Source organism: Microtus oregoni, unplaced genomic scaffold, assembly GCF_018167655.1.
Source record: "Microtus oregoni isolate MIOR12 unplaced genomic scaffold, Mior012 000003F_ref0000135, whole genome shotgun sequence".
Lineage (NCBI taxonomy): Eukaryota > Metazoa > Chordata > Mammalia > Rodentia > Cricetidae > Microtus > Microtus oregoni.
Window position 1 is genome coordinate 43,660,691 of NW_024543062.1, and position 25,485 is coordinate 43,686,175.

Sequence of the window (25,485 nt, forward strand, 5' to 3'; positions counted from 1 at the left end):
CTCTAAATTTAGTTTATTAGGGAAAATTATTTCTTATATTTTGGTGAATTTTCCTTTTTTGACTTGGATGTTCAGTCTTCTAATTTACTGGAGGAGAGAAAAGTAAAAGGCAGTCAATTTTGGTAGTAGATAGGGGAAAATAAAACCCCCTACCAGAAGACCTGCTGGGTGTTAGACTTAATTTCTCTTAGACAGCTAAAGAATTGTACATAAAAATCTAATTTGCTTTCTGCATGTGCTACATAGAAAGGAAAAAACAATATCAGCCCAAAAGCCAATCTGGCCAATTGATTTGCATGCTCAGACTAGATTGGCAAAGAATGTGGGAAAGGTTTCAGATAGAAATGAGGTCTGGGTGTTATACTGAGTGAGGAATGCAGAGGCATTAACAGGAGTTGTGTGACTCTATTCCTGGAGAGACATGTACAAATGTCTACTCACCTCTAATAGGGAACCCAGGATAACACCAAAATTCAACTTGGTAAAGCAATTCATTTAATTTTGGCTACTTATAGGAGTGAAAATGACTCAAAAGAAAGCTGCATTAGCAGAGCCCTCCTCAGCATGGATGACAGACAGCTCATGAAAGTTAGGTACCTGAAGTCTACTTCTTGACATGGGTAGCTCAGCTAGTTGGAGAGTGTGTCTACTAGGCAAAACAGAGGTTCTGAGTCTCTGCCTGCCAGGTGCTCCAGTCTGAGAAACTTCTAGACAGCTTAGCAGGTTGGTGTCTCTCAGCGGTCCTTATAACTTACATAAACTTAGGGAGGGAGGAGCCTAGTACATCTGGTCAGTTTCAAGGACTTTTTCAGATTTGAGTTGCTTGCTTCTTGCATTTTAAGGAGCTCACCTATAGAACATACAGGAACTGGAAGAGCTTCCCTCCAGGCTAGACTGTATCAGTCCTGGACATCACTACAAGACAGCAGGATAGCTTACAACAACAAACAAACAAGCAAACAAAAACAAAGCAAACCATAGGTTAGAAGTTTGAGCTTTGAGTCTTGCCATAACTGAGTCACCTTCATTACCTTTCTGGTCATACTGTCAAAACTTAGAGTACTTACAATGGTTTGAATGGGAATGGTCCCCACATGCCTATATATTTGATTAATTTGCCTCCAGTTGCTTGAACGGTTTTGAAAGGATTAGGAATTATGTGTGACTGGCGGTAAACTTAGAGATTTCAAAGGCTGTCATTCACAGATAGCTTTCTCTGCCTTGTGTTTGTGTCTTTAGATGTGAGCAGTCTTTAGTGTCATACATTGCTGCCTACAGCCATGCTTTCTACCATGGTGATCCTAGACTGTAACCTTCTGAAACTGGAAGCATTAACTGAACTCTTCCTTTTTGTGTAAGTTGCACTGGTCATATTTGATGACAGCAATAGAAAAGTTACTATGACAGAGCCTCAATTTCTGCATGTGTGAAATGGCAGTAAAATTAAGCTTTGCTTAAGTAACTCACAAGGATGCTGTGACTATCACCAATCTGAACACGTGTTTGCCAAATGCAGTCTTTGGTAATACTAGCCAGAAAACTGACATGACAACGTTCACTATCACAAGGCTAGATGTTATAAATGAATATTGCAGACCATAAGTACCACCTAAGGAATAAATACATTTTCAAAAATGGAAACTAGCTGCTAAAACACAAATTGACATGAAACACTACATACATTGTGCTCATGAAAATCTGCCAGAGACAGAAGCAGTTCTGAGAGCACTGAAAATGCTACATATCCATTTAGCAAACTGAATGCTAATTCAACAGTAAATAGATGAACATGGTCTTTAATCCTTGTACTATTGTTACTATTTTTGTCCATTTTACCAAAAGGAACTTTTGACAGTTACTCCACCAGGATCCCATTAGGAGGAGTCTCTATTGCCTTGAACACCATCCCCTGAGACACACATTTTGATGGTTCTGAATATTAGTTCTACATCTTGGGAAGGTTTGGGAAATCTTTGGTGTTGGAGCATTGATGGAAAAAATGTGTCACTAGGGGTGGCCTTTAAGGGTTTATAGCCTCTACTCACTTCAGGCTCTCATGGATAAGGATGAAAACGTGATCAACCAATTGTCTGCTCCGATTATCTTTGTTCATGTCCTCCTGTCATCTTCCCTTTATCCCCACCCCCAGAACCAGAGACTAAAATAAACCCCTTTCCCTGCTGCTTCTGATCATGATATTTTATCACAGCAACAGAAAAATTCCTAGCACACATCTCCTTGATGATTTGGTTTTTAACCTTCCTAAAATAAGTCGAGACAGATGTGTCCTGAAACATTGTCTTCGTGAAAATAAAGTCCAGGTTTTGGATTCTGCTGTTTTGTTTCGTTTTTTTTTTTGTTTGTTTGTTTGTTTGTGTTCTATTGGTGTGTATCACATGGATATTAATACATGTTTAAATTATATAGTCATATCTGGTTTTACTGGATCATAATTATAATAAATTAGATAAAACACATGGAGTTTCAGAACAGCAAAGACAGACTGAAGTATAGTTGAAGTAAGAGCATCTTGGGACTTGGAAGATGCTTAGTGAGTAAAGTGTTTATCAAGCACTCATAGGGAAATATATACAATCCATGCACTCTGTGTCTAAATCAAACATGTAAACTAATAGACACACCTAAAATAGCCAATCATGGTGACAAGAACTTGTAATCCTAGTTCTGGGCAGGCAGACACAGGGAGATTTCTGGGACTTGCTGGTCAACCTGCCTAACTAGATCAACAAATTCCAGGATAGTAAGAGATTATCTCATAAACCATTCTAAAGAATGATACCTGAATTTAACCCAAGCTCCCCACACAAATACATACACACATGCCAGACTTGCATATATATATATATATATATATATATATATGTACACACATACCAAAGAACTTTCCAATTAATGTGAAGAATTTACAAAAAATAGATGTTCATGCTTTACAAAGAATAAAAGGAGATCTTTATAGTTGTAAAGCTTCCTTTATCACTAACAGAAAGCTTGAAGGTCAACTTTCTTCTTTAATATGTGTGTGTGTGTGTGTGTGTGTGTGTGTGATTTCAGTTCACTTATAATTATTTTGTTTTGTATAACTTTGCAACTCACTTTTAAGTTCTATATGAACATTTCTTGGCATAAACACAAGGAGCTAATGGGTGGTGACAAGCAGCACATTTGATGGACAAGCCCCGAGGAAAGAGATCAAACATACATTCTACAAAGCAGTGTTTGAACACCGTAAACATAATAAACAAATGCAGATGAAAGGTGAGTTCATGAATAATAGATGAGGAATACATTGAACAGTATTAAAGTATGCAGACTCTGGTCACTGATGGATTCCAGATGGAACAGTTCCAGAAGACAGGTGAGTGAAAGGTGATGCCTAACGAGGGGAACTGATTCATTTACAAGGAGAGAAGGTGAGCACATGGCCACACTGGAAAGCAGATTTCAATAATGTGTAGTTAAATAAAATACTATTCTAGAAGAACAACTGCACAGACAGCAGTAAGAGCAGAAGAGGAAGAAGAGAAGAAAAGGAAGTTAGAGGATACAAAGTATGATATTAATGCAATCAGTGTGACGGGGGTCTAGCATCAATCACTTCAGCGAATGTCTGTGAGGGAATCTCTAGAACAGGTCAATTGAGGTGGGCAGCATCATTTCATGTGCTGAGGTCAAAAACTAAGTAAAGAGGACAATGCAAGCTGAGAGCCAGCTTTCATCTCTGTCCAATTCCTGACCATTGGCTAATGTGATTAGGGGCCTCACATTAGGTCAGCCATGACTTCTCTGCCTAATGCATTATAAATCTTTGAAGTAAGAACCAAAAAAATACTTTCTTCCTTAACTTGCTTTTGTCATGTGTATTGTGACATTTACAATAAAAATAATACATAAACTACAATGGATAAACAGTCCAAAAATAAATCAAATAAATCTTTTTACTCAGTTAAATATCTTGAGGTTTTATTGTTTTTTTTTTTTTTTTGAGAAAAGCAGCCATTAGATCAACTACCATCTAAGGTTGTTGTGCTGATTATGGATGCAACTAAAAAATGTGGACAGGTATTTTGAATTAGTTTTCAGGAAAAGTTTAGGAGTCATTTGAAAATGCAGACTAGAGAAATCCTAAACTGTAGTGGCATTTCAACTGTATTTTAATAAACACAGGAGATCAGAAAAGTAAAATAACCACATTGGTCAGCCTTACAACCATAACAACACCTTTAATCCCGGTAACCACACTCGGTGCAATAGAAACTGGGTGGTGCATGATTTTAATTCCAGTGGTGCACGCCTTTAATCTCAGCCCTAGAGAGGATTATAAGAAGGAAGGAGAAAGCTCTCAGATGCTTTCTCATTCTGAGATTCCTGGACTGAGTTTGATGTAAGAGCCAGTGGTTGGCTGTTTTGCTTTTCAGATCTTCAGGTTGAACCTCATTTTCTCCCTCTGAGTTTTTATTAATTGTTCTTCACTAAACATCTCTGAACAAATCTTAACAGGTGATACTGCTATTGGAGCCATTATGAAGCAGCTGGTAGTAAAGAAACCAATAAATTGTGAATTGAAGATACATAAAAAAAGACACCTGCATAAAGATTTCACAACACTGAATGATGAAAACCTCTGCAGTTGTGGGAGCTAAGACTTTAGAATGGGGAGGCACAGTGTCTTGTATTATAATTAGCTGTTTCAACTGGTATTCACCGTTCACCCCAACTCGCTCATATGAGCGTGCACACACACACACACCACATGTGACCTGACATCTAGTCTGATTATTGTTAAGTAAATCCTTGTGGAATGTGAAGAACCCTACCTTCTCCCAATGCAGAGGCTAAGAAAGTTATCACACAAAATCTGTAGCATGTAGCAGTATCTTCCACACTTTTCTGTAACCTCATGTTCCCATCAATGTTTTCAAAAATAATTTTTTATGACTTTTTATTCTGTTACTATAAAAACTTCATACAATTGTTTCCTTGTTGGAACATAGTCACTGACCTAATCTAAATCTGTGTTCCTAGGTCATGATTAATTATATTTAACTCAAGACTAAACATCTCTTATTCTCTCTTATTTGACAGGGTTTAAAAGTATAGGTCATATGTAAGGGACTCTACTGCTTTCAAAAAGTCAATTTTACACTTCTTCTGTGTTAGGGTGTTGGAGACCTTCTGTTGGAAATAGAAAACACTATCCTGAGTGAGGTAAGCCAGACCCAAAAAGAGGAACATGGGATGTACTCACTCATATTTGGTTTCTAGCCATAAACCAAGGACACTGAGCCTATAATTAGTGATCCTAGAGAAGCTAAATAAGGAGAACCCAAAGAAAAACATATAGGCATCCTCCTGAATATTAACCTTCAGCAAGCGATGAAAGGAGACAGAGACAGAGACCCACATTGGAGCACAGGACTGAATTCTCAAGGTCCAAATCAGGAGCAGAAGGAGAGAGAGCACGAGCAAGGAACTCAGGACCATGAGGGGTGCACCCACACACTTAGACAATGGGGATGTTCTACTGGGAACTCACCAAGACCAGCTGGCCTGGGTCTGGAAAAGCCTGGGATAAAACCGGACTCTCTGAACATAGCGGACAATGAGGACTACTGAGAACTCAAGAACAATGGCAATGGGTTTCTGATCCTACTGCACGCACTGGCTTTGTGAGAGCCTAGGCAGTTTGGATGCTCAACTTACTAGACCTGGATGGAGGTGGGGGGTTCCTTGGACTTCCCACAGGACAGGGAACCCTGATTGCTTTTCGGACTGAGGGGGGGGACTTAATTGGGGGAGGGGGAGGGAAATGGGAGGCGGTGGCGGGGAAGAGACAGAAATCTTTAATAAATAAATAAATTAAAAATAAATAAATAAATGAATAAATAAATAAAAGTATAGGTCAGGTGGTACTTTGTGGAGAATGTGGTATAATGCATCCCTGGTACTGTAGAGAGTTTATATTTAGAGGTGAAAGATTCCCCTAAATGGTAGTGGAAATTTATATTTAAGCCAAGAACTTAAGATCTAGCTTTGGTATACCTGCTTAACTTTAGGAGTAAAAAGAAACTGGGAAGATTTGAAAATATGTGCATGTTTTAAATTTTCTAAAACATACTTTAGGAAAATCCATGGTCTTATAAATAAAGAGATAAAACATTAACAACATAATAAGAATAGCAGTTATATTTTACTAGTGTTTTTCATTTCTTAGAGATATTCTGAACTCATTTAATCTGCCAAACAGTCAATTATCCTGAGCTGTAGAATAATTGCCCTAAGAGGAGAGTGGGGTCACTCAGCTGAAGACAGTGGATCTGGGCTTTCTTTCTGGACAGATTTAACTCTAAAATGACTTTGGTGACACCAAATGTGTTATTTTTCAGAAGATAAGCAGTTCTTAACTTCTGAAAACTTAATGGTAATAAGATACAGATGCTTCAGGAAATAATCTGAAAAAAGATTACTTTCATCATGATTTCATTATAATCTCATTTACATGCTAAGTGACAGCCCCCAATGCTATTCCAAGTAAGAGCTGCCATGATGGGAACAAAAAGTACCATGAAGGCTGAGGAGGTAGGGACTGAGTTCCTGAAAACTATGTCTATCTCTAGTAAACACATGAAAATTCCCACTTTTATGACCCTATCCTTCTCCTGATTTATTTTACTCTATCATAGTCTCACAATTTTTAGTCAGTGAAAAAGTTGGTTTTAATTTCTCTCCAATTTTTTTTTTTATCATTTGTTGTTTGAGAATTAGTTTCTTCTTTGCTGCTCAGTTGACCCTCGGCATTTCTACTATTTACTCATATGAGTATGATAATATGCATGCATTTGTGACAGGATTTCCTTTAGTAACCCAGTCTGGCTTTGACATTAACAACCTCCAATGTTATTAGTGCTTTCCTGAGTTACTCTTAGGTAGTTAGAGAGATAAAAGTGTTTGCAGGTAAAGTCAATGAGAACGAGCCTCTCCCCTCTACCTTGCTGTTCATTGTGCATTCCGTCTCCTATTGCTGGAAAGAGAAATCATCACAGCTGCCTCCCTAGAATTTGAAATACCATATTACATAGGAGATGGGTTATCATAATTAACACTCCCCCAACCCCTACCACAACGCACTTTAGGCTTCAGTTGAATACATGTAAGGATAGCTAGATATTGTGGGAAGCCCACAAGAGATGACTGTTCAGACAGTGTTTATAGCCAACTGAAAGTCTTTCTTCCAGCCTTCTGGGACTACATTCAGGTATGGTGATCTTAGGTATAGTATCAAGTGTCCAGAGCACAGGGTTTTTGAAGGCAGATATCACATCCTGGCATCTCGGTCAGTGTTACAGGTGTGGATCATAGTCTACAGAGCAGCTATTGAGATTTCCATGTTCTTGATTCCAGAAAACTGGACTAGGGACACATTAATAGTCATAGAAATTGGGTGGGGTATTGGAAAATAAAAGATACTATACAGAATGGCTGTGGGCTGAAGAGTTGGGCAGGTTGATGATGCAAAGTCCAGAAACATGTCTTTGGACTGTCCATGGGTAATCCGTGTGCTCCGTTCTTGGCATGTAGCTGAAGGGATAAAGTTCCTACCACATTTTCTTTCTTTTTAGTATGATAATTTGGTGTCTATTCATAGCCACAGCAGGACTTTTCTGAGACTCTTTAAGAGAAGGCTATTTTGTCCAGGAAAAGGCCAGAGGCTGCTGTTCACTTAAGCAGGAATATGAATCAAAAAGAAGCATACCATTATCCTCCAGAGTCTGAGTTCCAGAAATGTTGCTGAATATTTCTCTGAGGGAAAAGCGGAGTGTAAAGAAAGAGCAAGGATGTTCTCCCTTAAGGGTCTAACCTTATTTAAAACATAATGAGAGGAATTTCAGGTCAAAGGCACTATAAAAAATAGTGATTTTGACAGGAAGCCGGTTAAACTACAAACTTACCTAATTTACCTGAGGGAAATAGGCAAAGCTCTCTTAGGATGAGAACAAGCATAGAAGTTGATGTAAACAACTCTCCCCTCAAAATTTGTGGTTAGAATTTTAGCCGTGAGTTTTGTTGGAATGTCAAAGCTACCAATGATTATTAATGAAACCTCACAGCTAAGTGTGGCCAGGAGAAAGAGAGGGACACAAAACTGTTAATAACATTGTTATAGAAGCCCAGGTGTACAAATACCCATAGTATTTACTGTGAAAAAAGACACACTACAGAGTGAACTGTGTCTGTGATTAGGGAGCAGAGGTTAAGTTACAGTGGCCTTTTAGAACATCAAATCTTTGGATGCACCTCTCTTGGAAAGTATATACTAGCTCTCCCACTTCTGAAAATTGAAATAGCCATATGTAAAGTATTTGTTGGAAGAAAGAACCACTTGTTGGTTCCTGGCTACTTAGCCCTAAAATAATCACACAAAAACTGTATTAATTAAATCACTGCTTGATCATTAGCTCCAGCTTCTTCTTGGTTAACTTTTACATCTTAATTTAACCCATATCCATTAATCTGTGTATCAACACGTGGTTGTGGCTTACTGGGTAAAATTTCAGCATGTCTGACTCTGGCGGCTCCATGGTATCTCTCTGACTCAGCCCTTCTTTCTCCAAGCATTCACTTTAGTTTTCTCTACCTAGCTCTGTTCTTTTGCCCTATCACAGGACAAGACAGTTTCTTTATTCACTAACCAATAAAAGCAGCACATAGACAGAAGGACCTTCCACAAGATGAAGGTGAAGGTGTCTGCTGGGGTTGGGAGGGGGTGGGGGTGGGGGTGGGGGGAGCACAACAACCAACACAGGGACTTTCCAGGGAGCAGTTTAAATAGGCTGGGGAGTGGCCAAGTTTTCGCAGGCTATTTTGCCCCTTCTCCGGGGAGGGGCCAAGGTTTGGAAGACACAGAAATGTGGCCTCCAAAGATGGAGGACAGAGATGGGACTTACACTCGGTTTGCATAAGGGCTTATTTTAATGAGATTCCTAGAAAATTAAATGTTTTTAGCTGGGAATGAAGAAAGATCTTAAGCAGATATTAATGACCCTGGATTTCTTCATTTATGGCTGACAATAATCCTTAGGCAGACTGCAAGATGAGAGACTCCTTTCTACTTTCCAAGTTCCCTTAATTTTCCCTGTCTTTCTATCCTACCTCAAAAGTTATTAAAATTGTGCATCCTGGGTCATACAAACAAATGACCCAGAGGGTATACACAAATGTGATAGTGTATACTGGGGTGACCTAGATCCTTGTTAATAATCTTTCTAGGTATGGAAATGTAGGTCCACAAGCTTTGTTATATCATATATTTCTATTCATACGTACATGTTACATATATATGTTGTATGTAAATAGATAAATGTTTAGACATATATGTTATATCATATAAATATAATAAAACTTATATATATATATAAAATTTCTTTTATTTGGATAAGTGTAAGAACTTAAAAGATTCATATACTTTTGTTTTTAAATAAACATGCATCTGGATCATAATAAAATATAATGTATTATGGGAAATAAATGTAATCATTGTAGTAGCTAATCATTTTATATACTAAAGTCTGCTAGCACTTCTGTATTGTTTTCAACTTTAATTATAATGATTTCCTTAGTTAATTATTTTTAAAATTGTATAATGGAATTTTACTGACTTGCTAAAAAGCTCTTTAAAAGAGATTGAGTAATGATATTGAATTCTACAAGTTCATTTGTGGTTTATCAGGTTAACTAGACATTTGTTCTAGGTTTTTGGGTTTTCTATGCTTAAAATGTTATATGCAAACAGAAACAAGTTATTTTCTTTCCTATTTAAATATATTTTGTTTGTTTTGCTTTTAGATTTTCCATTTAGGATATTTAATCTTAATCCGTCATTTGTTCCCCAAACTGGGCACCCTTGCCTCACTCCCAACTTCAGAAGCAACATTTGTGGTTCCACCAGTGCACACTCAGCTCTGGACTCCCCATGTTTGCCGTGTTTCACATAACTACCATGTTGACTGAAAAGCTTTAGCCATGAAAGGAGCTGGATTTTGGCACATTTTTTTTTCTGGGTCAATGTATCTGATTATACAACTTTTTCTTTTCTGTTAAGGCAGTATACAACTTTACTCACTTGCTTGTGTTTGGAGACAGGGTGCTTCTATTTAGCCCTGGCTTACCTGAATCTTGACATTTCCGTGTAGTAATTCATCAGCTTCTTCTGGGGCACTCAATTATATTCATTGCTATCAAGGTTTCTCTTAGTTCTTTGATATCAGTTGTTTCTTTTATTTATAATTACACATTTTGGTCTCTTCCATCTTTTTTTCTGAATCTAGGTGAAAGTATGTAATGTTGTTTTAAAAGGAGAAACACTTGTTATTTTCATTCATTTTTAGTTGATTTTTATTGAACTCTACTGGGGAATAAAAAGGCAGGCAGTGGAGCTTCAGGATCAGAAGAGCTGATGTTAAATTATCCACACTGGTATTACCATCATACCAATTCCTTACAACAAATGGTGTAGGAGGTCCTTCTGTATTTGTGTTGATTTCATTGGTTATTAAAGAAACTGCCTTGGCCTAGTTGATAGGGCTGAACTCAGGTAGGCAGGGAAGACAGAACAGAATTCTAGGAAAAAGGGCAGAGTGGCAGATGCCATGACTCTTCGGTCTGAGATGGCCGTAGGTTAGAATCTTGCTGATAAGCCACAGTCACGTGGTGATACACAGATTTAATAGAAATGGGTTAATCAAGATGTGAGAGTTAGCCAATAAGAGGCTAGAGCTAATGGGTCAGGCAGTATTTGAATTAATACAATCTCTGTGTGATTATTTCGGGTGTAAGCTAGCCTGGTGGCGGGATGCAGCCTGCTCCTTCTACAGCAATCAAAGAAAACTCCACATTTATAATTTTGGGAATCAGATAACAATAATTTTAAAATCACAAAGAAACCCCAAAATAAAATTGAGTTTGCAAAGAATCTTGAATAAAAATAGTAAATCCTGGATGTTGGGTTGTCAGAAGCCAAACACCATGGAGTTAGTACAAAGACAAACACACTCTGATAAACTGGCCAAACTCAGAAACAAGTCTGCCCACACTCAGCTGATATTTGACAAAATTTCCAAGAGCAAAAAAGGAGAAAGTAGCATTTCTTCACTAGTTGGTGTTTGGAAAAATGAATATCCAGAGGCAAAAGATTGAAATTGAACTTTTCTTCACCTCATATACAAAACCCAGCGCAAAAGCAATTGAAGATATATACCTGAGACCTTATGCTGTAAAATTACTATGAGGCAATACAAAGAAAAAGCTTCTTAACACTGATCTTTGCAAAGTGTCCATATACATGACTCCAAAGGAGTAAGGAGAAGAGTAACATACAAAATAAACTCCTGGGATTGTGCTGAGAGGCAAAGCTGCAAAGCTCCCATATAGCGGAGCTCTGCATACTCTAAAATACTGTCTTTGTCTAGTTCTCGTGGTCTAGGTTCCATGGCTTCAGAAAGTATTATGCAAAGTGTCAAAGGAGGAAGCAATTAAATACTTCTACCCAGCTGCAACACCTATGAACCGTGAAGATTACCAGCATGACAAGACATGTATAAAAGAACAATAAATGATAACACTTTATCAGTGGCAAATACTAGTTGTCTGATTGGAGTCAAGACCCACTCAGCAGGAGGGGGACCATGCCTGGTACTAGAAACTTAGCCAGTTTTCCAGGGTTAATGATGTTATTAGCTTAAATATTAAGAATTAGCAGTCCCACTGGGCCAAGGAGATGGCTCAGCAGTTGGAGGCATTTGTCTTTTAGGCTTGCTGACTTAACTCAATCCTGGGTTAAGATGACATCGACTGTCATCTGACTCTCACATGTGCACAATGGCACATGTATACCTACACACATAAGCAGATACACATACAAAATAAATGAAATATAATAAAACATTTTTAACAAGAACAAGCAATGCCATTTTAAGGTATAACCAAGTTTCAATTAAAACATTCATAATTACATAGAGATGCTTTTATACATGTGTTTGTCCCTTTATTTAAAAGAGCCGAATGGAATTCAAGCAACTATTAAGGTGGGAAGCAAGCTAAATGTTCCTGTCCTCTAATTGGAATTTTGATGGATTGATGTAATGCAATATCTCCAGTTGTATAAAAATGAACTGTTGAGCTGGGCAGTGGTGGCGCACGCCTTTAATCCCAGCACTCAGGAGGCAGAGGCAGGCGGATCTCTGGGAGTTCGAGGCCAGCCTGGTCTACAAGAGCTAGTTCCGGGACAGGCACCAAAGCTACAGAGAAACCCTGTCTCAAAAAACCAAAAAAAAAAAAAAAAAAGAACTGTTGGTAGAGAAATCATGATAACAGTGTTATGCTAAGGGTAGGAAATTAGACACAAAATACTGCACATCACTTGATTTCATTTAGGACATTTAAAAATGACAGTATATGTTAAAACGTTGATTTTACTGTTTTTAATGATGTGTCTGTACATGGCTGCAGGGTCATGTGCATGTGAATGGAAGTGTCCACGGAGACTAGAGCTCCGATATCCCTAGAGCTAGAGTTACCTGCATAGTGCGCTGTGAAACACAGGTTTTCGGCAGGGCCATAGAAGTCCTTTGCTCACAGAGAAGTGCAAAGAGAAACAGGAATGTTAATTGCACAGGGATGTCTCCTCAATGATGGAGATACAAGAGGAGATATAAATCACATACCTTCATTTCACCCAGAAAGCTGAGAGTAGGGACTCTTAAAAACCTGGTGACCTATTTGCTCTCTGAAAGGACAGACCTCACCTTAATTCTCCACAATGATTATCCTAGACTCTTCCCTTCCTAGATCATTGCCCATCTTTAGGGTAGGTGTTACAAGTATTTTATGGCCTACTGAACTCTATGCTATCAGAGACCACACTAGATTCTAGGTCTTTTAGCTCCAAAACTCAGCCTCATGGCCAAGTGTACTATGTAGATGTTTTTCTATATACTCACAAGCTTTTATTGTGCACCTGGAATTGGACTGATCGAACTGGTTGTTGCCTGGAAACCTTTCCCCGAATTGTACTGTGTTCTAAATATGCTGAAAATTAACTGCATGGTATTAGATTCCATGAGGTCTGAACCAGGATGATGAAGTCAATCTGCCCTCGGTTTTCATTCTCATCTCTGGGTGTAACTCACTTCCTTGCACGACACCTATAGGGACCACTGTGGGTTCTGTGAAAATAACTCAGGTCTTGTTCAAGAATAGTATCTTCTCTTAATCACTGAGTTATATCTCCAGCCACTACATATATTTTTATTTATTCTTTGACAACTTCATAGGTAAGCAATGTATTTTGACCTTATGCATCTTCCATTCCCATCTATAAATTCCTCCTAGGCTCCAATGTCAATATTCCCAACATAAGGCAATATCCTTCTATCTTTCTGTTTCTCTTTCTCTATTTTCTCCTCCCTCTCTTTTTATAACTTACTTGATCTAATTAGATTCAACAATGTACAGGTATGAGGCATCCATTGGAGCATAGTGGTCATATCAGGAATCACATCCTTTAAGAAAACTAAGTTGTACTTTTTGAGAAGCTGTCAATTGCCAATAGCTCCTCAGTTGATAATGAGAGCTCAAGAGACATTGACATATCTGTGCAGGAATGTTGATTGGCTGTATCTTGTCTTCTGCTGTCAACCACAGTTGCTAAGAGTTTTTGAGTATGCTGGTCCTATATACAGAAGATGCTGGTTGATACAAATTCACACTGACTTCTGCTTCTTAAAGAAAATGAAAGTCAGATTTTCATGATACACGCTTTCTTGGAATGATACATTGATGCATCCTAAAATCAAACCATTTCAACACATTGTACTAAGTATCTGGAATTAGAACTCTAAGGTTTATGTCCTAAGTACATGTGATCACATATGCTTGACAACAAAGCTGTCATTTATATATCTTCGGTCATGTAAAAATTATTATTTTTACAGTCAGAAACCTTTCTCGTTTGTACCCCTCATTTTGCACACTGAATACTATCCACAGCTTTATCATAATCTAGTGGTCTAAGAGCATAGTATCCTCTGTATTGTCTCCTGTTCATGGCTCACCACAAAGCATACAACAACTTTAACAGGAAAGGGAACACATGAAATATTGTTCATTGTGTTTCATTAGCTCAGGCTGTCTCCAACATTCTGTGTAGCAAATGATGACTTTGAACTTCATATCCTCATGCCTCCATCTTACAAAGGTTTTATTACAGGCATATTCTATCAGGCTTGGTTTATCAGGTACTGGAGATTGAACTTAATCAGGGCATGTGCATGCTAAACAAACATTCCACAAAATGAGATATGTGAACAGCCTGACCACAGACGTCATCCACGTTGCTCAAATCCTGTGAAAATTTCTTTCTAAACTACTGCTTCTTCCCCTCAGGTCCTGTCTACTGGCATTTCAGCACCATTACCTTCCTGAACTACAGTAGGAGGAGGTGTTCTCTCCATCAGTAGTATTTGTGCCTTATCAACATACCTCAATAAGCCCACCTGTGCATTGCTGGGGACACAATAAATACTCAGTCAAAATATGTGATATATGAATCGATATGTTAATGAATGCTGGTAAGGCTACTAGCAGCAGGCAGAGGGAGATAACAGTTTAACCCAGGGACAAAAGGAAAGAGTCCCTAAAAGGGACATTTGGGAAAGCAAAACTAGTATCTGAGTTCTGCATACATTAATGAAAATCAATAAATAACAATAGCTTTGTTAGAATGACAGAAGCTTAGATTAAATCAATTAAGGATGTTGTCTCTATGTAAATTAGAAACATCAACTAAATTAAACTGTTGAAAGTGGAAGATTAAAGGCATATTAATGAACTGATGGAAACTTGATAAGACTTCCAAAATAGATGTTTCTTTTGCATGTTAGTTTTACTTCAATAAGAGCCAAATGTGAGGAAACTCCATTCTCTGGTGTCTCCTGCCTTCTTAATGTCTGGCAAATATTCCTTGTCAATGAGCAGGGCCTAAGAAACTTTAACATCCATGCCAAAATAAAGGACAATTTTTTTGCCTTCATTTTCATCAGTGATTTTATGGGATACTGTTATGCATGTATGTCTACATGTGTGTGAATGTGTATATGCATGTGTGCATGTATACATGTGTATTTCTGTGTACTTGTGTGTGTGTGTGTTTGCATACCCTTCCTTTCACATGCTAATTGAGTCAGATCACCTTCCACAATATGCGCTGACCCTCTGACCTTACAAGTGGATGATCCTGTTAGACATGTTTCCAGTCTGGAATTACAGATTGCACCTCTGTTCCTGTTTTCCTAAGGTGTTAAGCGTGCAAACTCAGGGCCTCATGTTTGTATACAAAACACTTTACTTTGTCAATTGGGATGTCTCCCATATTTCAAAGGAGTCTCTCAGGCTGAGAATCTTACTTCAGTGCAGTAGGCCCTTTATAGTAAACTGCTTATGTACCACTTCTGTAATAATCAGGGAGAATCTGTGTCTTTTTATTTTCTCTGCTGCCTATGCTCAGTAACAGACCCCAAGAGGAAGCTCATCCTATCTAAAACCCTTTTTCTTGTCCTCAATCATTATGTCAGTCCTATTACCCACAATACCTTTCTGGGGGGTATTGGTTTGGGGCTAGGGAAATACTAGGACAGATATCCTTTGAAGTAAAAGATTTATTAGTGGAGTAATTAATAATATGGACATACAGATTAGGATACAGGAGGCTCTATGCTCTGTTGTTGATAAGAAATCAACAATGCATGCAAGTTCCCAGGCCCTCCCTTTCTCCCTCCCTCCCCTGTTTCCTTCCTTCCTTCCTTTCTTCCTTCCTTCCTTCCTTCCTTCCTTTGTTCTTGCATTCTTTTCTTTTCTTCCCTGTCTCTCTCCCTCTCTTTTTGTGTTTTCTTTTCCTTTTTTTTCTTTTTGTTTGTTTGTTTTTTCATTTGTTTGAGACAGGGTTTCACTGTGTAGCAACCTTGGCTATTCTGGAACAAGTTCTTTAGACCAGACTCACCTTAAACTCACAGAGAACCATCTGTCTCTGTTTCCTGAGTATTCATATTAAAGGTGTGTGCCACCACTCACATTCTGGCTCTTTGATTCTTAAGGGAGGAAGATATCTTTATTGAGAGGAAGTGATGTGTGACCATGAAGGTGTGGAGGAAGGGGACCCAGGGGAAGTGATTCCTTCAGTTATTATGTATTTGTTTAGTGTCATGTAACCCAGAGCTCTAGATATCTTAGAATCTCTTACCTTGCAGAGTGTATGCAGAATCAACTATACAGCAGAAAGAGACACACTCTGTGTGAAGGCACACATGCATTCACATGCACAAACACATTCACAAAGAACACACACATACATACTTGCATACATGTACACACATCCACACATGCATGTACACAAATTTACACTCACATACTATTATGCACACACGCTGACATACCCATTGATGTACACATATTCACATGCATACAGGCATGTGCAAACACACACGTGCATTGCACTCATACACACAACACATTCATATGCATACTTACATGAATAGACCGTCACAGGCAAACACACTCAGACACAAGCTAAGATACAAACATGCATACAAGAATGCACAGATACTCACAGGCAGACACACACAAATATACAAACTGTATCTTTTCTCATCCTTTCATAGTCTTCACCTCATTCTTAAATGACTGAATAAGTATATTTCATCTACCATTGCAGGTAATAACTGTATTCTCTCTTCTCATAGATGACGAACTGGCACTGGGACTGTTACTGCCACATGACTGAGGAGATGAATCGGTAGGTAAGACTGTTTACTGTGCTATCTTGAGGATCTGAACTCTTGTTCCCAGAATCCACATGAGAAACCAGACATGGCCTCACATTTCCCTATAAGCCAGGTGCTGCAGCAAAGTGGAAAGAGCTTTTCTTAGACATGCTATCTGCCAGCCTAACTCCATGTTCACACAAGAGTCTGTGACTAAGGCAGTAAGTTAGAGAATGATGGAGCAGGACATCTGACATCCTTCTCTGTTCTAAATGTGTGCAACCCCTCACAGATTTTAAAAATATTCAAGAAACAGGTGAAAGAATATTACCAAAATTAATCCTACAAAATTTTAAGTACTAAAGTATGTGATAAAATAAACGTATTTAAAAAGAACATTCAAATTTTCTAAAATTTCTTGTATCATTTCATATGCTTCCGTATATGCAGATGCAACTTGTTTTAGCCATTCAAGACAACTTTCAGATGTACTTGGAGTTGTCTACTTTCCATTGCCTGGCAGTACAGTAATCTATCATTTCTCGTGGAGCCTAAATGTCATCGCTTCTTGGCTATTATTACTGCACTTTGCTCCTTTGACCCAGAGACATCTTTCTTGCAGCAGCCAAAGAGGTCTGTGAGTCAGATCCTGTCACTTCATGTTCTATGCACACACAGCATTTCCCACCAAACTTAGAGTTCACAGGCTGAATGGCAGGCTGTGGGTACTGTTGAGTGTCTCTGGAATCTTGTGTTTCCATTACTGTTTTATTCACAGACTAAACAGGTTAGGACTCCAGAGTTTCCAAACTTGTCTCAAATGACCATAGCATAACTGAAGTATGTCATTACACGGGCCATTTATGTCTTTAAGTCATGTTATCAGTTTTATTTTTTTGACTAGTGTATCTAAAATTCTAAAATTGGACTCTTAAGAGTTTTCATCTTAATATTCAAATGTTCCTTCATAACATCTTGATTTGCCTATCATACTTTTTCTTATTTGCATGTGCATGTGTGCATGTGTGTATTGCATTTGTGAATGTGTGTGCATGTGTATGTCATGCATTGGGGGTATGGTCACACAACTGTGTAGAGGCCAGAGGTGAACCTCAAGCATTGCGTATTAGGAGCTGTCCACTTTGTTATTTGAAATAGGGACTCTCATTGATCTGGCCCCTGCTGAATCTGCTAAACTGGCTGGCCAACGAGGCTCATGAACTGCCCATCTCTGCTTCCTGAGTGCTGGGAAGGCAAGCATGAAAACTCACACTCACCTTTTCTATGTGAGTTTTAAGAATTGTACTCTAGGTGGGCAGTGGTGGCACTCACCTTTAATCCCAGCACTTGGGAGGCAGAGGAAGGTGTATTTCTTTGAGTTCAAGCCCAGCTTGGTCTACAGAACGAGCGCCAACACAGGCTCCAAAGCTACACAAAGAAAATCTGTCTTGGAAAAGCAAACAAACATAAAACAAAACAAAGAAAAAACAATTGAACTCTGATCTCCTTGCTTGTCTGTCTAACATTTCACTCACTGAGCAGTCTCCCTCACTCTTATCTTTCCACATTATTATAACTAAATGCATAGACATCACTCTTGTATGCCAGGCTCATTGGGAATCCAACAAACATTTGTATTGTATTAATCTCATCTTCTCTTACTAGCATCTTCTTAAAATGGATTTTCCTAACAAAGATGCACAGACAGGCTGTCAATAGGGTTTTAAAGTGTGTTTGGTGCATTGAGACTCCAAAGCCTTGGATTGTTGACTCCATTTAAAATTTTCTTTTCTCAGAAGTCCCTATCACTTTTGATGGTAGGGAAATATTTCCAAGAGAGTCTTAGGTTGCAAAAAGAACACTAGGGAAACACAAGTGAAAAGTTTTTTTGGTTCAAAGTTCTTGAGGACAAGGAAGCCATGCACTTACTATCTTAGTGGTAGTACAGCATGTTTTGTATGCAGTAGGAATTCACTGTGTGACTACTGGATAATTTCATATATTCATTCAATCATTCATTCAGAGCAAATACAAATGAATGATAAGTGTTGTCCTGTTAGTGGGATATGCAATACTGGATCCAAAGACAAGACAAATCAAAACCCACTAGAATTGACTCATCATAAAAACAGTATAAAAACAAATTTATAAATTTTCTTCACATTTAGCCCAATATGCACATTACAATTTCAAATCAGACTTTCAATGATATGATAATTTGTCTTCTTAAGATAAAATTATGTATTAAATGCAATATGTTATGGTTATCAAATTTAATTTTTAAAACAATGAGGTTACATTTCTCCATTTTATTCTAGTTCTCTTATTTTTTGAACACAGACCAAGACATTACAATGACTAAATTAATCAGATGGACTAGTTGGTGGGTGAATATTTTGGTGAGAAAAAATAATTTACAATGACAACAAATTATACCCAAAATAGCAATGAATTAGAATCTCTGGGCCTAGTTCAATTCTTTTTCTAGCGTTCAGGCTGAAAGAATGTCAGAAGAGCAAGTTGCAAAATTTTCAGAGGGAATTGTAGCTAAATAGGTTTCCTATGGAATTATTTACCATAATATGAGTATTGCTGAGGCTCAGTGCTCTTGAGACTCATTGATATTCAGCACTGTATGTTACCGTGGTGGAGAAGTGATTCTATCTTCCAAAGTAGTGAGCCATATTATCTGATCCCCATGTGGTGCTGATTCTAGCTAGAGCTCAACAGATCAGAAAAAGAACAGAAAACCTTGGGTTTAGTCCACAACCACAAGCTATCTATCTGCAGTGGTGCACACTGGCAGCTTCGGTGGCATTCAGGAGGTGCAGACAAGAAGATCAGCAATTCATGGCCATCCTCAGTTACAGTGATTTCCACAGCAAGGCTAGAGGACACTCAGGTACTGAGGCCTGAAGGACCATTTTTATTAGTCTTACTTTTCTGTGACACTCAGAAGATTGAACTCCCTCAGCTCTGAAGCTGAAGAATATATTCAAAGATGGAATTAATAAAAGTATGCATTTTCAACATCAGCTTAATAGTCAAAGCAACAAGGTAATGAAGAGGACCCATTGTGTTGACTGTCTTCACAGAGTCCAGTATAGATGTTTGCAGAGAGCTTGGTCACAGGTATACAGCATCTCCATTTCGGAATGGTGTCTAGATACAGTAGGCAGTTTCCAGCTTTCCCACAATATTTGGCCTGAAAGCACATGAAAAGAAGGGATAATCAGGGCAACAATTTGACCATGTGGTCATGCATGACCTGTGCTACAGAGAGATGCTGCTCTCCTGCTTTTGGCAGGAATGAGGCACTCATTCATGATTTTTCCTTTCCTCACTTTCAAGCCCATCTGTTCTGCCCACTCACAGTGTCAGCTTCCTGTCTTGGAAGATCCTGCTATCTTAGTTGCAGGGAGCTCCCTAATGGCAAGGGTGGTAAATATGCACTCAGTGTTCCAGTAGAACTGCTGTGAGCCTTCCAGTCAGCAGAGAGTAATTAAATGTCTCACTCCCAAGGTAGAGTCAGGGCACAGTGGCAGAGAATGCCAGTGCACTGAGAACAAAATGCATGGTAGGAACATTCACCACAATCTTATTGTGATTTTTTTTTAATATAATGTTAGACAGAGGTTCAAAAGCAAGAGAGATAATAGAAAATATGAATGTGTGTACACTTGCATATTAATATATATTATATTATGTATGTATATGTGTATGTATTAAACTAATTGGATGTAAGCAACTGGTAAGGGATGGGTGCATCCTGAAAATTGTGGAACTGCTCAAACCATGAAGCTAGATATCCCAACAATTCTAGGCTGATGCTGAAGTCCTGAAAGATTCCTTGGGAGTCTCTGATTGTTAGTTGAACTTGTAAAAATCTGGATATGAGGTCGGCAACATCAAGAGGTGAAGGCTTCATGAGCCTTATGTTACCACTGTGACCTTACTTCCTTAGCCCTGTGCTTTGTTTGAAGGGAAACACAGAATGGTACTTTCTTTGATTGTTGACAGTGAGAAATTCAACATATGTTTTTTTGTTCTTTAATTAATTTACAGTTCAGAATGGTTCCTAAAGGCATTTTTACTCATATTTAACTTGGGCTGACCCTCTTTTCTACACCCCCTTTCACCATCTCTCTGGTTCCCAGATTACCTCTTCCACCTTTCATATTGCACCCTTCGTGTCACATGTGATCTATTGCTCTTCCTGCCTTTGTGTTTTGTTTTCTTTTTCTTTTTTTTTGGGGGGGGTGAGGTTGCAAGTCAGGGTTTCTCTGTAACTTTGAAACCTGACCTGGACCTAGCTCTTGTAGACCAGGTTGACCTTGACCTTACTGAGATCCGCCTGCCTTTGCCTCTGCCTCCTGAATGCTGGCCTACCTCCTTCCTTAATGCCTCTTTTGTCTCGTTTTTGTGTCTTTCTAGTTTTCTGACTGACATATAAACACTCACTCCCACATAAATACAAGTATATGACAGAAGCTGTAATCTGCATGTAAGATCGACACAGTATTTTTGTCTCTAAACCTGGGTTAGCTCATCTGTGTCCCTCAGAATTCCATCACCTCACTTTTCTTTAGGGCTCAATAATCTTCTGTTGCTTTCAAGTACACATTTCCATGGTGAGTTTATTTGTTGATAGACATCTAGTTTGATCCTCTCTCTTCGCTGTTATAAATACAGCAACAATAAACATTGATGTGCACTCTGTCTCTGCGATGGATAGTGCCCCTCAAATGTGAGCTCAGTTACAGTTGGTTCATATGGTAGTTCTAATATTAGTTTTTTTTTTAAAGGAAAATACCACACTTATTTTTCACAATGGCTTGACTAGTTTGTGTTCTCACAAGCAGTGGATATGTGTGCCCTTTCCCCAAATTCTCACCACCATTTAGTCATTTTTTTTCCTTTCTTGATTTTTCCTTTATTTTCTTTTTCTTGGGGGGGGGGGTAATAAAAACACAGTACCTTCTACTGCTTATATTGCAGTCAAGCTTCCATTATTTGGGATATTTTTCAGTCAACACATCCAGAGTGCAATGGATAAGCCTCACCCTAGGGAAAACACTTTTTTGATCATGGTACCTCACCTACCAGGTAAAGCATCCTTTGTTTTCGTGACATTTGTCATTCTTCCTGGGTTTACATGAATTTACACAATAGTTTTTGTATCCACTTCCTAATGGTTAAGGAAATTAAATACTTTTTTAAGGTGTATATTGGCCTTTTATACTTACTTACTACTTTATATTTAGAATCTAACTAGACTTTCATTTTGTGAGTTAATTTTTAATTTATGTGTATGAGTGGTTTGCCTGCAGGCTTGTCTGTGCACCAAGACTTCAGAAGTCAGAAGAGGGCATCAGAGTCTCTGGAACTTATTTACAGATGAATATGAACTGTATTTTGGTGTTGGAAACTGAACCCTGGTCTTCTAGAAGAGCAATCAGTGCTCTTAATTGTTAAGCCAATTCTCCAAATCCCTTCAACTCATTTTGGAATGCATTATGTTCTTATTTAGTTTTTCAAATGTCATTTATATATTAGAGATGTTAATTAACTCTCTATCAAATGTACATCAGGCAGAGATTTTCTCTGAGGAGCTAACATATCAGAGTAGTACTGGTACAGATGAGATACATGAGGCTCTGCAATGACCAGGTACAGTGTAGCATAGGCCTGCTGAGTACATGTCATGCCATGATTTTGACATCTCAATACAAAAACAACACTGTTTAGAGGTTTATGCTATCCTCATTTTATAGGGAAGCAGCATATGGCCACTGCATGACTCCCACTGTGTAAAGATTAGAAGACAAATTATAAAAGTTGTTTACTTCATTCTACCATATACTCAGGAATTGAACTCATATCCTCAGGCTTGACACCAAATGCTCTTAACTGGTAAGCCGTCTAACTGACCCTGGTTTATTTTAAAACAGAAACATTAAGACTGTGCATGGTAGTGCACACATTAAATCCCAGCACTTCGAGGCAGGCCTGTTGGACATAGTTTATTTCAGGACCATCAGGGATATGTAGAAAGACTGTGTCTCAAGGAAAAAAAAAGAGGGGGAAATAAGGAAAGGGTGGAGGGAGGAAGGAAGGAAGGAAAAAGGAAAAAAGAAAGGAAGGAAAGAAAGAAGGGAGAAAGAAAGAAAGACAAGAACATTTAATAGTAAATGTCAAAAAAATTTGGATTTAGGGATTTTGAAGTAAGAAATGTCTTTTTATCTATTAATGTTATATGTTTAAGAAATGTTATCTATGTTTTTAGTGGACTAAATTCTTTTTTCACATGAGAAAAAGTGTTAAAGAAATTGTCACCAAACCTAGTCAACTGATTGAAGGACAATTTAATGGCTGATGGTAAATCTCTAATGTATTTTAGGAAAACATTTGGTAAATGTTTTTATATGAATATTAAAATATTACTTTTTAAAATATGCCACAGTGCAGTAAGACCAGCAAGGCAGCTAAAATCCCTATTGAAGAAGTCTTTCCTGATTAAGAGAGGTAAGAGTAATGGTGAATACTTGACTACCAACTCCCTAATTTCAAAAACAGCTTGGTTTTTTCAAAATATGAACAGAGGAAATAATATAGAAATTTAATTCTATCTTCTTTTGATCTGCCTTCAAATGGGTTTGGATTCAGAATTATTTAAGAAGTAGTGTCTGAGAAATTGTCAGTCTCAAACTTTATCATCTGAAACATGTTTGTTTATTTAATGTGAGCCTCTGATGTACACGGTATCTTTGTATAAATAAAAAGATCTCTAAGATTCCACAGTATGTGTCCTCTATGATCATGTAACCACAAGTTGGCTTGTTATAAATGGATTTTTTTATTAAAACCACATTGTAGAAGACACACACACACACACACACACACACACACGAAGAAAGACACTAGTTTCTCCACAGAACTTTTTTAATGCTTTAGTAACTGATGGTCACTCTTGTGTTCAATGTAATTAGTACCCCGATTCCACTTCTCATGTATTCATCTGTTCCTAGAGCATCACAGAACCCCTCTCTCTCAGGTTACTTTGTGGGCTCTCAATGCTTGTGATGCTATCTCTTACCAGGTTTGTTTGTGGACCATGGAATAGATTCCTGCTTCTGCTACCACTCTGACAAGATACCATGGCCTAGAATATGCTCAGGCTGTCCCTTAGTAGTCCATTCATGAGTGGACTTGAAACTACAATCGGCCTGTTTCTATGCCAAATGAGCATTGCTATTCACTTAACGAGATAAAAATATGAACAAACAACAATAAAACTCAGTGGATAATTTCATCTTGAGACAGTTTAGAACTCTTAGTAGAAGAGTACATAGTTTTTACAAGGTGTGTCTTTGAACAGTTGTAGCTACTGTAATTTATGAATCTGCACTTTGGATATTAACTGTGATGCATTTTGGACATTTTAACTTGGAGTAATTTATTAATAAATAATTAGTAATAAGCAATTTAAAAAAAAAGAAATATTATCATTCTTGGTTTTGTTTCTTCATGTATAGAAAGATTAAAATGACTTGAAAATTATAATGAAGATTAAATAAGGCTCACAAATTGTATGTCTCTTATAATCTCGTATGCACAATTGCTCGTGCTGGTGGATACTTATTTGCATGCAGTATGTAATCTGGTGTCAGGGAAATGCTGGGCCCTCCTGATTATCAGCTTGGGTGCTCACTTGTGTTCCTCCAGAAAACAGGACTAATCGATCCAATAATTGTTCAGTTAAAGATCCCTGCACAGCAGGAGGCGGGAGAAATACTTTTTGGGTGCATGACGACAAGTATGGTTCCCATGTTCTAGTGGGTGATCCCACACTCATGCACATGTGGGAAGCACTGAATGGAAGTAATGGGTTAACTATAAAGAGGAGAAAACATGAAGATGAGAAGTAGACATGAGGACAGGGATGCCGGGGCAGTTCAGGGGTGCAGGAGCATCCTGTCTCACTGTAGTGTGTATAAAATCCTAACAAAGGATTTAAGGATTCAAATACATAAAAAAAAAAAATTCCCTAGTTTTCATTTAAGCTGAATATTATGTAACATAACCACTTACTTTCAGAGCAGATTTTAATGCCTTTACTTCTATCACTTGGAAGGCAGGGGCAGAGAGATTTCTGTGAGTCTGACAGCAGCCTGTTCTACAAAGCAAATTTCAGAACAGCCAGGTCTGTTCCATAGAGTGTAGTCGGTGTAATAACCAGGCTAGATTAATATGAAACAACAAATTTTAATGAAGGAATAACTTAGAACACCAGAGATCCAGCGAAGAGCAGGAGATACCAAAAAAGAGACCGGTGGGGCTGACGCACGCCAGATTTATTTGTAAACATTAGTTCAAGGCGAACATGCCCCCTAATGGGATGGGCTTATCCCTACAATAGAGAAACACTGTCTCAAGAAAAAAAATAAGTAAATAAAATAAATAAGTAAAAAGGAAGAAAAGGAAAAGAAAAGAAAACCCCAAAATAACAAAAAATAGGGGGCCTGGAGCGTTAATCTCAGATGTTAAGAGTAGTGATTGTTCTCCCAGAAGTCCTGAGATCAAATCCCAGCAACCATGGCGGCTCCAGAGCTAATGGGATCTCACTGACTCTGGACTGATAGCTCGGGAACCTGCA

At 38.2% G+C, this 25,485-nt stretch overlaps 1 non-coding gene across 1 annotated transcript; it reads right to left on the reverse strand.

Moving 5' to 3' along the window:
- Positions 1-21,782: 21,782 nt before the first annotated feature.
- On the reverse strand, positions 21,783-21,944 carry LOC121446645. Its single transcript, XR_005974081.1, has one exon. It is a non-coding gene; the product is annotated as a U1 spliceosomal RNA (small nuclear RNA).
- Positions 21,945-25,485: the final 3,541 nt, after the last annotated feature.